The following is a 14322-nucleotide window of genomic DNA, read 5'->3' as shown; positions in this document are numbered from 1 at the left end:
AATATTTTTTTGGGTTGGTTGGCTATAGAAGGCCACGGGTTGGCATCAAAATGGGCCCTCTTAGATCAAATTTGCAATGGATTTATGTGGGCCATTCATCTATATATATATATATAATCGAAACCCTGAAACTCCCACAATTTTCTACATCAGCAGAATATTAAAAAAAAAAAAAAAAAACGTAAATAAACTACAGCAAACCACGATACTCTACTAGCTCCTCCTCGATGCTNCCATGGCTTATTGGAAATGACCAAGTTAGCACACAAATTGGGAGTGTAGCTTGTGGCCTCAACCCTTAATTAAAACTAGTCGCAAACCCGTGCTATGCATGAGAACCTACCTATTTGTGAGGTAGACTAAAATAATTTTATTAAAAATTTAAGAAACTACACTTTTACATGATTTGCTCTTGTATGACTTCAATTTGTGTTATAATTTGATGAAGAAGCTATTGCTTGAACGTACAATGAATTATAAAAAATTTGTCAGACAATTTCAAATATTGCAAAAAATAACTCAAAAATCCAAATATTAAAACTTCTGAAAGACCAAAAAATATTATAGAATCAAATGATTCACTACTTAGAAATTATTCAAACAAAACAAAATATATATGATTAAACAATAGAGAAATATAAGAGAAAGATGGATTACATTCTAAATAATAATTTCAATTATTGCAAGCTTTTTTATCTTGTAAAAAACACCTAAAGAGAGTTTGTGGTTCATATATAAAAATTACTTTTTAAAAAATACATGAAAAACCATAAAATAATTTTTTTTTTTTAACAAAATAAAGGAGAAGAAAATAACATAAGAAGAGCTCATACATCTACTCAGCTTAAAAATATATGTATATACATATATATATATATATATATATATATATATATATATATATATATTGGGGTTTGCTTTACTTTTATAGTGTTCATGATTAATCTCACAAATTTGGGAATAAATTATCAATGTTTGAGTTTGAGTTTAAGTTGGACTTGTTAGATAGATAGAGTTTCACTCTTTATTAAGTTTGGATTGAACAAAACTAATTTTGTTTTAAAAAAATGATAATGATGAGTTTGAGTTTAAGTTAGACTTATGAGACAGATAAAGTTCCACTCCTTGTTAAGTTTAGATTAAATTTTTTTTTTATTTATTTAAATATCGTGCTGTCGTGGAAAATTGTGAGAGTTTCAGAGTGTCTAAATATTGCTAAAATAATCCTAATGAGTTTAGTAACTAACTAACCATGAGCATTTTTTTCTATCCCTCAGAAGTGACAGCAAATTTTGGCACCATTTCCAAAACAGAAATAAAAAAATGCTTCACAGATCAACCACACGAGACAGCTTTTGGATCCGGTTCAATAGGAAGTCCCCTTGCTTGATAGTTGCTTGGTAAAGAGCATTCTTTGCATCTGGACGATTAGTCTCAAGAACTCCTGCACTTTATCAATCTTGTAATCTTCGTAATTTTTATATATGAACCACAAACTCTCTTTAGGTGTTTTTTACAAGATAAAAAAGCTTGCAATAATTGAAATTATTATTTAGAATGTAATCCATCTTTCTCTTATATTTCTCTATTGTTTAATCATATATATTTTGTTTTGTTTGAATAATTTCTAAGTAGTGAATCATTTGATTCTATAATATTTTTTGGTCTTTCAGAAGTTTTAATATTTGGATTTTTGAGTTATTTTTTGCAATATTTGAAATTGTCTGACAAATTTTTTATAATTCATTGTACGTTCAAGCAATAGCTTCTTCATCAAATTATAACACAAATTGAAGTCATACAAGAGCAAATCATGTAAAAGTGTAGTTTCTTAAATTTTTAATAAAATTATTTTAGTCTACCTCACAAATAGGTAGGTTCTCATGCATAGCACGGGTTTGCGACTAGTTTTAATTAAGGGTTGAGGCCACAAGCTACACTCCCAATTTGTGTGCTAACTTGGTCATTTCCAATAAGCCATGGATTGGCATGAAAGTTAGCTACTTTTGGGCTTTATATTTGTGAAGAATTTTGTGGGCCTCAAGCCCATTTCGTGTTATTGACCAAAATGTCCTTAACAAAGATCAAACTTGCTCCATAAATACTAGGAAAATCACCAACCATAAGTCAATAAACATAAGAAAGACAAGAAATCAATCATTAATTCAATTTCATAAATAAAACTTAAAACATCCACTAGTGAGATCATTTTTATTATATCTCAATATATTAAGAAAATAGGGGTGGATTCCAGTTAGCTCAACTAGTATAGTCTCTGATGGTTGAATAAAAGATTTGGGATTCAATCCCCGCTTATATCAAAAACTAATTATTGTCTTAGTCTAGTAATAAAGAACTCGCATCAAAAGTGGACGCCATAGGTTGAAATTCTCTATATAAAAAATAGGGAAAATGAGTTACTTGTTTTCTAAATTCTTTAAACCACCCCTAATATTTAGCCTATACTATTTCAAGCAATAAATAAGTGGGGGTATAAAATTCATTTATAAATTCTGTGTAAAATTAAAATACAAAACTCACCTCCTTTTTCTAAAATTTAGCTTACCTCTTCAAATTTTAAGTTTTAAAATAATCACAACCTTTAGGTAAACACAAACTTCCCACCACACAAACGCACATTTGAATTCAAATTCCCTTTTTCCCTGATTTCAACTTAAGCATTAATTGCTCTTTTAACTTCTTATTCTTATCTTTATTCTTTTTCCACTCTTTTTTTTTTTTTTTTTTTAAATAAAAATTTAAAAATGCTTAGGATTCTCTTTTATTCCTTTAAAAAAAAAAAAAAACACAAAAACATAAAAATTTAAAAATGCTTAGGATTCTCTTTTATTCCTTTAAAAAAAAAAAAACACAAAAACAAAACAAAAATAATTCTATCTTATTGGACCAAACTGGACCAATTCATTATTTTGCATTATCATTTTAGTATCATAGTTTACAATAAAATGATAGAGGATTTAGAAAGTTTATGGTAAAGTTTAAAGATGAAAATAATATGGTGTAACTAAAATAAAATAAAAGAGAGAGAGAAAAAAATAGTAGTAATTTTTTAGCAAAAACAATTTAAAGTACAAAATTTTATTGACAAATGGAGCGCTAATATTTCAATGAACATTGTCAAACCATTTTATATTAGCACTCCCTTTATATTTTTCTTCAGCCAACTTAGTGTGTTTCACACACTAAACTAATAAAATAAAATAAAATAAAAACTTTAAAAGCTAACTTTACTAGCTTGTGGGTCCATTTCTATCTATTTTAGTATAAGAATCTACATTTTCTATTTTACATACTTAGTGTATGTTTGGATAGTGCTGAAAAGCACTTTTCAACTGCGTCCCACATTTTAGTGGGTCCCGTGCACCGTTCACGAAATCCGCAAGTACTTTTTTCAGTAAAAACAACTTCAAAACTAAGTCCCACGGCACTATTTACACATTTAAAAATTATTTTGCTTTAGTTTTTTCAGTTTTCAGTAATAAGCGATGTCCAAACACATCATTACTTTTCAAAATACTCACATTAAATTATCTATTTTATACTATATTTTATTAAAATATCAGTATTTCTTGATTTTTTTTTAATTATTTCTCTTTTTTCACACACAATAACAATCATCTACTCTCTTCCTTCATCCTTGCGATCCATAAAAAAAATAAAATAAAACTAAATGCAAAATGAATAGTGCTAGTATAAATTTATAACGTTACTGTAGCAACAATACATATTTACACAATTTTTGCTTGTTTGATGTGGGTAGTTTTTGGACAAAAATATGTAAAAATTTGTTACATTTATCTATTATACACCTTCTAATGTGAGTACTCTAACAACAAGATAATAATGAGCTTTTCATGCTAATGTCTAGTATGGGCTAGACAGGATAGGTGATCCCCTCCAACCCATCAAGAGAGGAAATCTTCAACCCAATTCATCAATTAGAATCCATGTCAGCTAACCCAACACAAAGCTCAAACTTTTCTTTAGTTATAACCTTGGTCAACATGTCAGTTGAATTTTCATTTGTGTGACTCGTCTTCAATTTCATCTACTGTTTCTCAACAACTTATCTTAGTCAATAGCACTCACATTAATGTGCTTCATGTGTGCATAGTACATAGTATTTTTTGCTCAATAACACGCTTTTATAGCTTAAACTGCCATGATACAGAACCCCATGCAAAAGTAAATAAGTACCGCAAAGATAGATATTTTTCTATAAAGGTCATCTACCATATTTGCATCTAGGGTTATTTTTTATTTTGTTGAGTTCACCCTGATGAGTCAATGTTTCTGTTTCATTTTACCTCTAGGGTTACATAATCAAACTAACTACACTAAGCTAGTATGGTGCACTGCACTTTGTGTAGACCAATTCCCACCAGTCCACAATTGAGGTGTGGGTCAAGCAAAAGGGGGAATCGCACCTATAGGTTTGGTGCAAACTCATTGCCCCCTAAAACCAATTGCATTGTGCCGTGTACAACCCTATGTGAGTACTGAGTAGTGAGGTCATTTTCCTCTTTATAAAAAAGATGTGACATGTAAGGAAAATGAGGTGAGGAGCATTACAGCTAGAATCGATTATAGGAGAGAGAGAGAGAGAGAGAGAATCAAATTTGTTACCACCTTCAGGGAGAGGAATGCGTAAAATGGTGACAAGTGTCCCTATCCCACCATAACATGTGGCCTAGTTAGTTGCATTGGAAAGTTCTAGACACAATCATGGATTGCCAGTTTGCGTCATGGCCATGTAGGTCCCATTCGAATTTCAATATTTATTTTTCAAGTAGTTTTTTGAAACTAGCTCAATTAAGTTGGACACGACACACCTTGACAAAAATGTTTGGATAATTAATGCTATGTTTGGTTTGAGGGAAAATGAGAGATGGGAAGCGAAAAGACTTCTTGTCTTTTGTTTTTTTAATAGAAAGTAGAGAAGATAAACGAAATGTGGGGAGAAAAGATTTTTATGAATGCCACCAATTTTTTTTTGTTTTTAACTTTTTATCCAAATTCAGAAAGTTACTCTTGTACCCTTAAATGGTTTTGATTTTTTAAATGAAATTACATTTATATCCTTATTTCTTTATAAATTAAAAGGATAAAAGTGTAAAATATATTCAATTTCTTTAATTTATATTTTAATTTGCATCCAAACACATATTTTCTTTTCCTTTTCTCGACCCTTCCTTTTCCCTTCTACTTTGTTTTTCTTCCCACTAACCAAACATATGGTAAATGACTTTCCAATGGAACAAGCTAGGTGCATTCTTCAACAGGATTTAGCTTTTAAAGTAATTGGATTTTAATTCCTTTTTTTATATTTGGATTTCCAAGGAAAATTCCTCTTTTTTTTTTTTTTTGGATTTCCAAGGGACTAAAAAAAAAAAAAAAAAAAAGAATGGGTAATTGTCACATATTATTTTGGAAAGTGTGTTGTGTGTAATATAACTTGCATCACTCTCCCTTAAAAGTTATAATGGTTTTTTAGTAGAATTTCAAATTTGTGGTATGCCTTTTTGTTAGAACCATTTCCCTCTCTCTTGTGTGTGTGCGCGTGCACTTATTTCTCAAAAAAAAAAAAAAACTTACAAATTGTTAAATGATCATAGTATGCATTTACTTTTAATACAATTAGGGCATATTTGGTAGACTATAATAGGCGTTGTAATGTAATAGTTATTCCTATGGTTTAGTTATTCTTTAGTTTGGCTATGTTTTTATTACAAGAAATAATCATTCCTTATGAATAGCTATTCTTCAAAATGAGAAATAACTATTCATTTTTAAAAAGTTGTATTAGCTATTCCTTAGTAAGTGCAATAATTTCAAAATTTAATATATTTCTAAGTAAACAAACTTTCTATATACATCTAACAATTATTAAAATAAAAAATCATAAAAATAACACATATCTCTCTTAAATTTAAAAATAAATTTTTTTAAGGAAATATAATTGTACGAGTACGTAAGAAATTTCCTAAAATAAATGTTAAGTTTCATTCTAATGTTTTAACTCACAACCAAACTAATGAATAAATTTAGTTATTACATTACAACACATTTTATTCCTAGTAATAAAGATTACAATTCCTGTCTTAATTCCCATTCAGTATACCAAACGTACCCTTAGTACTAAACTAGTGTGATGGATAACTTAATTAATTATATGTAAATAAATCGAAATAATATTAATAATTAGTGAGACACTTAATAGTTTAATAAAGTTTCACCTAAAGTAAATTGATTATATTAATAGTTAATAAGTCATGTGAAAAACTATATATATATATTGGATTTGTAGTGGGTAAATTTTGCTAGTATTAAAATATAAGACTATGATATATAATCAAAATAATTAAAATAAATACTAAAATTTATTTTGGATTATTTGAAACTTTTGGTAATAGAAACTTACCAAGAGTAAATTTTGGAAATAGAGCTCAATTTATGATAAACTATCTTAATATTATCAAAAACAAAAACAATTATCATATGTAGATGTTAGAGTTTTACATAGAGTAAATTATTGGTAATAGAGTTTTTTTTTTTTTTTTTTTTGAGAGAGTTTCAACCTATGACGTTTGCTCCTGATGATAGCTTTTTATCATCAGACCAAGACACCAATTAATTTTTAGTGTAAACGGAGATTGAACCCCAAATCTCTTCTACAACCATCAAAGACTTTACCAGTTGAACTAACTGGAATCCACATTGGTAATAGAGTTTAAACTAGGATAAACTAGCGTAATATTATGAAAAACAAAAAATTATCACTTAACTAAATAAGAGTGTAAAGACTTGTTGCTAAGAAGAAATAGCCATTTGCCGTAATCATAGCTTCTAAGACTAAACTTTTATTATATATTAGTATTATGCCCCTACGATGTATGGCTTAATCAAGAATCATGTGAAAACTAAAGAATTTTTTTTTATTAATGTAATTAAAATAAAATAGATAATAAAACTAAAGTAATTTTTTAAAGCATCTTTTACTTTTTAAGTTATATAATGAATGCATATCGTGTAAAACTAAGTTTTTCAAATATTCTACCTCCATTATAGCTATCAAATATTTTTCAATCAAAATGCCACAATAAGGACTTCAGTTGGTGTAACATCAACTCAATGGACATATATTAGACTAAAAACAATAACTAATACCATTGAAATTTGAATGACTAAAGAACAATTAAATAATTATAATTGTATATAAATATAATCACGCCAAAAACACAATCCATTAAAATTGCTTAAATAGTATTATTTAAAAGCCAAAAATATAGATTTATGGACTTGCCTTCAAATCCGATTGCTTTTAAATCCGAACAATACGTACCTGTCTTTCCTTGATATCCCATGAAATTTTTGGTAACTTTAACTCAAAGCAATGACACTCCTACAAGTGTAATCTTTGTTCATTCATAATGGATCTTTGTTTTAATTTTGTGAGTCTCGTTATTTCAACATTTTTCAACTATTTAACCCAAAAAGTATAACAAATATAGCATACACAACCAAACTTGTAAAGTTGTGATTTTCAATTCATGTATGTTGACATTAATTCTGTGTCAAATTTGATTGTAATTCATTCAATCATTTACCTATATTTTTGTGGGATTAAATGTAATGGATATAGTGTTCAATTTGGTGTAGAATTGTGATGAACAAGAGATTTTGTGACTTGCTTGTGACTGGCTCATGACTATTGCAACCCATGAAAGGCCACATGAGGAGCACATGTTGGAAGTTTAAATGACTCAAGTGTCAAAGGCATCTCAAGACTTGGTTGCGACTTGGCCAACTTGTGATTGACTTGCAAAAGGCCACTAACAATTGTTTTATGTGTGTTTCCTCTCTTTCTTTACCCACACTATAAAAGCTCACATTATCCACGAAATTGTAAGAAGAGTTTCATATTGAAAACCCTAGAAATCCATTAGAGAGTTAGAGATTGCAAACCAACAATCATCTACACATTTCTTTTAGTTTTCTTCCCTCTCTTTCCTCTCCCATTGTCATACCTTGAGAGAAGATTTTACCTAAACACAACCCACACACAATCTGAGTGTTGGGAGCATTTTGGAGCTTGGGAAGCATTATGTCTTTGCCATATTAAGTCGGTAAGGCTTCGCAGTGCAATCAAGCAGTATTGCATGATTTAGGAAGCTGGTGAAGACAAGACTCCAAGAAGTCTATTAGTAGCTGGATCTTGGAGAGTTCAAGCACTTTGGGTAGATTAGGCTTTGCGGGTCTTTTTGATATTCTTGTACTCCAACTTATTCACTAGTGGATCATTTTGGCTTGGATAACACATCGCATGTTATCTTGGGTTTGCTATTCTTTTCCTACTGCCTTTTATATTATAGCATTGCATCCTTGTGTTCATCCATGCTATTATTGAATGTTTTAGTTAATCAATTGGCTAATCAAGTATATTTTGCATTAATTGTGTTTAGCTTAAAATTAATTTAGTCATAATTAAAATATGGGTGTATTAATTTGCTCTAGTAATTACACTAGTGAGCTTTCAAAACTAACTTTATAGATTATTTGAAAGACAAATTAAGTGCATGTAAAATGTAAAAAAATTGTAACGCCCCATTTTTTTATACCAATTTAATTATTATGCGTAAATTAAAAATGAGGCCCACAATTAAATGGATTTAATTAATTTAGGCCTAAGATATTAAAAATAAGTAAATGCTATGGAATATGAAACTCAAGTGAGATGGCATAAGTAAATATATGAGCTTTGGTAAGCTTTTAAAAATAAATAAATAAATAAAACCCTAGTCTTTTACCTCTTCTGCTACACGTGCATAAACTTTTGAGGCTGCCTTTGTGCTTCAGCCGCATCACACTACTGAACTTTGCCTTTTTTCTTCACTGTGGCGTTGAGTTGGAATTGGAGTCTATTTTCTCATGCTCTAGATTTAAGAAGTTTGAATAGTCAATGGCTTGAAATGGTTATGAACTTAGAATATCATTTTACTAATAAAAAAGGGCTCCTATAAGTTTATTATATTAGATAAGGATAGTCAATATGTCAGGAAAGCCACAGACTTTGAACTTGAAATGGTTATGAACTTAGAATATCATATTACTAATAAAAAAGGGCTCCTATAAGTTTATTATATTAGATAAGGATGGTCAATATGTAAGGAAAGCCACAGACTTTGAAATTGAACCAAATAGAGCAATAGACTTGGACTTTGTCACCATGCTAAAGGGAAAAGAATGCTTGTGGTTAATATGCGTTCACACACATAGCCTCAATTGTTGACCGATTGACCATTACCTTTATTATTGTCTAAAACTAGTCCAGTGGCATTAAGGGACAATAGGCAAGTAGATTGGTAGTTAGGCTAGTACGTGGCTTCCTATATTTGATTGATTATATATAATAAAATTTTGCTATGAAGATTTAAAGCTTTTAAAATCCTTTTGTCGAAAGCAGTCACAGCATCCAAAAACACTTGGTTTGCTAGCTTTGACAGTACTTGCCGTGTTAATTAAGTCCACCAAGTCATACCCATATTTTTTTCCAACATCAATTAAAAGTCTTAAGGCTCTGATCACCTTCTGTGTAGAATGCTATAAATGTGCCTGAGGCAAAGGAGAGCTGGTATTTGATGGATCCCAATCTAGGAATTTACAATGGAAAATCTGATTTGGCAGAACTATATTATTTCACTATCTATTTAAGTGTGAAAACTGATTTTAAGTGAGAAATTGTGTATTGATGGACTATCTTTGGTATTATTTAGGTTCTAGTTGACATTGTTTCGAACAATTGAAATAAAGCTTGAATTAGCAACTAGAGGTAGGTGAACTACAGAACATAACGTCTCTCAAGACGTGTATATATATATATTTTGGTAAAATATATATATATATATATTTATATATACATAATTGTAAAAGTGAAGTTTCAAAAATTTATACCATTGTAAATGCATAATATATACCAGAAATTTTATTATTTATTGTATATTATTATGAAACTGTACATGTCAAGAATGTTTTCAAATAGTCAGTTAGACAGTCTGCAACCTTTGTCAACACAGAGTTAAGTGTTGGCCTTCGGACGATGTAGTGTTATTGTGATGTGGTGCAGTGTTATCGTTTGCTCTTTGGAGCTAGTGTTGCCTCTTTGAGGTTAGTGTTATTGTTCCCCATGGGAATCACCCACCGAGTGTTTAGCAGCTTATGTCTTTGTCTGACTAATGTTTTCCATATCGAACTACTGTTTTATTGTTACTGATCTTTATAAGTGGAAAAAGACTATTTATTGTTATAATATATTGTTTCTACCTATTTAGTGTATTCTGGCTAACTAACGTGGTTATTATTTTATTTAATGATTACAGCGTTATAGTTAAATGTTTTATTCTTGACAGTTTTATAGATTATATTATATTATTGTTAAAAATTAGTGGTAAATGTTTTGTAAGGACTATACTTTGTCAATGATACTAATGGTTTGTTTTGAAAGACATCCTCATATTATGTAGTCCCTTATTGGGCTTCTAGCTCACCCCCCCTTTCTCCACCCTTTCAGATTAGAGCAGTGGAATATCTTTTGGTGGTAGATCATTGGAGGCATAGATTGAAGATTTCTTTTGGAGTTATGTTAGTTGATGGATTGTTTTAGTATTTTTTTTAGGATAGTAAATTTGGCAATTGTGAAACTCTTTGAGATTGTATTTGGAGACTTTATTGTTAAACTTTTTTTTTTTTTTTTTTTTTTTATGGATTTCGTAAGGGAAAAGATTTTGATTATTTGAAGTTTATTGTGGATATTTAATTACGCTCTATTCCATTTTATTAGTGTTGAGTATTATTAAGATAGGTTATGCATCTAAATTCTTGGTATGGGTTTGGGGCGTTACAAAAATACTTGCTTGTAGGTTGGTGGTGGTGGTGGTTGTGGTGGTGTAGTCTTCCATGTAAAGCTAATTTTTGTTAATCCCTTTTGTTTTATAGGGAGAGAGAGAAAGACTTCTTTTTGGGAAAAAAAAAAGAAAAAAAAGTTAGTATATAATAATTGTAGATACCTCATTTTGTATTCCTTACGACTCAAGCCCCCATTCTTCAATAAAGACATCACTAGAGGGCCTAGGGTTGATTTAGGGCACAATCTTGTGAATTTTTAGCTTGAAGGATGTTTTGGTGAATAAAAACCTATATATATATATATATATAAATAAAAAAAATAAAAAAAAAAAAAAACCTAAATATGTGCATGCACACGTGTTTGCTTCATGCACACATATACCCCATGTATGCACACACATGTAGGGTTTCAGATTTCTGTAAGCAAAGCTTTTTGGATGTAAAATTGTATAGAGCAAATCTCACATCGGCTAGGAGTTGCCCTACCCCTCTATGATCATTATAAAAGGCCCCAAAGGCTCTTTTACTAAAACACGCCGAGTTCACTAGAAAAGAGTGAATCAAAGAGGGATTTATTCAAAAACATCCTCAAGTTAAAGTTTTGCTTGGTTGGGTCTTATTTCGTTCTTAACCTTTGAGTTTTTGAGTTGGCTAACCTTTTGGTTTTGTCTTGATTAGATTGACTAAGGGGAACGGTCAAATCAAAATCTCAAAGGAGTTTTAGTGTTTGAGGTAAAGGTTTAACTTTTTCTCTTTCATTCTAGTTTGTTTGCTTGTTTTTTATTTGTGTTTTACTACTCTAATATCTTGGTTGCTAGTTCAGGTTGCTTAGTTTTCATATTTGAAGCATGATAGGTTGCTAGAATTGTTGTTTTGATTGTTGGTTTTTGGGTTTGAGTTTCTAGGCATATATGTGTGTGCATGCTTTATACATGCGTACACATACTTCTAATATGTGTATGCATACTTATGAGATGTGCACGCATACCCCATGTGTGCGCACACAAATTCGTGCCTAGAAACCCAGATTCATGCCATTGTACAAGTGTGGTTTTGTACAATGAACCATGAATTTTATGCCATTGGAGTATACAAGCACATTTTGAGATGCATTTAGCTCAAACAAAAGAATAAAATCTAAATCCTTGCAAAGGATAATTAGATGGGGCCTCAATATGTATTATTTTTGCAAAGTACAAGTTAAGGGGATTCGAGTTTGACCCTTGGATCTAAACCCATAAGAAAGGAGCAGAATGCCACTAGGGTATATGACCATTAATTGGAAACTCACCATTATATGTATGTAAACATTGTGCTTGTAGAGAGCTTTTATGATATTAATTACCAATATTCTTGAGCAGACATTCAATCTATCACCTTTACTAAGCTTATAGTTTTAGCAATCCATGAATTAAATTCATATGCAAGCTAAAACACAATTATTTCATATGATATTCCCCCTTCTTTTTTAAAAAAAAAAATTTTAATTTTATTTTTTTGTTAATCCTTGAAAGTTCTGCGAAATTTGGTAAGTTACAGAAACTACACTTCAAAACATCTTAGGCATCTTCAGTATATGAATCTTTTTTTTCATGGTTGATGTTTTTTTCCTCTTTTATAGGAAGGCTTACAGCTTGAATGTAGTTGGCGTAATTCCAAATGAATTGTGGACTTTGACTTTCCTCTTCAATCTGTACGATATCTTCTTGATATGTTTGTTTACTTGCGTTTTGCATGAATATGGATTGCCTTCTTTTTCATGAAAGCTAGGATTAAACATAGACCTAGAAAGTGTATTGCGTCATGTAAACCAATTAAATTTGTTGTTTTCTTCTTTTTTCTTCACTTTTATCATATGTTTAGCTTCTATTTAGCCTAGTTCTTGCATGTTTAGGTCTTAGGTTAGAGAGATAACATGTTTTATTTGTTTTAATTTCTAGTTGGAAGATTAGGGTTTATACGTCTTGAATAATAACATGAACAAGCATATGAACATGAACATGCATTGATACATAGGTGTTATGGTGCAGTGAGATAAGTAAGGTAAGTCATGTATATGAATACGGATATGCATTTGAATTCTTTAAGCATGAGGTGATTGATGAGCATAATGATTATGCTTGAATACCATGAAGCCATGCTTGGATGATTAAATATGTTTTGTTTGAACATCATGATCACATGCTACTGACCTATTGATGTTGTTGTCTTATGATGTTTATGCTGCCCTTGGATATACATATGCACTAGATGAATGATAGGATCTTATGCCATGTTTGAAATTGGGATAATATGTCATGTTGTGTGCTAGATGCATGCTAGAGTGTGTGTGGGTATAAGATGAACATATTAGAAGACCCTTTGATAGGACTAGGATTCAGAACATAGTAAGTGGAGGTCGACCAGTTGGCTGGGGTTGGGTGCCTAACACCTTCCCATCCCTATACCTAAACTTCGGACATGTGCTCTAGTAAAGATTAGTCATTCCACAATGACATTATATATATGGTTCCTAGATCTAATCTAGGTAGCGATTTCATTTACACCCTCTACCTAGTCCACTCTAGACCGAGGCGTACTTTCCATGAGGAAACCACTTGTCGCTAGCGTTACGCCCACAATAGTTAAGATATTAATCCATGGAAGTGGTATTTGATGGGAATTATTATTTCAATTGTGATAAAAGTAATTAACAATAGGCTACTATTTGTCACCCGTCCAGATTAGAGTTCTTGTGGGTTTTGGTAGTTAGCAATTAGCACATAGTACTTAATAATTAGCCAATCACTTTGATTTTTTTTTTAAACAAGTCACTTAAAAAATTTAGTAGAATTTAAATCAGGTTAATAAATTAACTCTCTATTCAGGAAGAAAAATAAAAAATTAGGCTTATCTATTTTGCTTTGTTGTCTTCTAGTTGGATTACTATCATTAGCACAACAATGTGTTTTTGTTTGTGATACAAAGTTCTCCTTGTAATTCCTTTTAAGAAATTGTTAACAACTCTTTTATTTTATTTTTAAACATAACACAAATACAACCCATAAATAAAAAGATTAACCCCTTGTTGTAGAAGATAACACAAAATTTGATAATTCTTAAATAATAAATAGATAAAGCCTAAATATTTATAGAGGTTTATATAATGGATTTCATGGATTTAAAATTGTTTTTATGACTCATAAGCAAAACCTTGAAAAAAACACACACGCACACACTTACACAAAAACAAAGAAGAAAAATACACGATTGTGGATGGTAGGTTTGATAAAGCATTCTACTATGGATTTCACTAACGTCAAATTGCTTAAATAATAAGAAAGAACAAAAAAGGAAAAGAAAAAGAGAGTTAGATTTCTAATTAACATATAGAAATTACAAGCGAAGGATAATTATTGA

The sequence above is a fragment of the Quercus suber genome, unplaced genomic scaffold (genome assembly GCF_002906115.3).
Source record: "Quercus suber isolate HL8 unplaced genomic scaffold, Cork oak 2.0 scaffold_31, whole genome shotgun sequence".
NCBI lineage: Eukaryota > Viridiplantae > Streptophyta > Magnoliopsida > Fagales > Fagaceae > Quercus > Quercus suber.
This window is presented reverse-complemented; position numbering follows the sequence as displayed.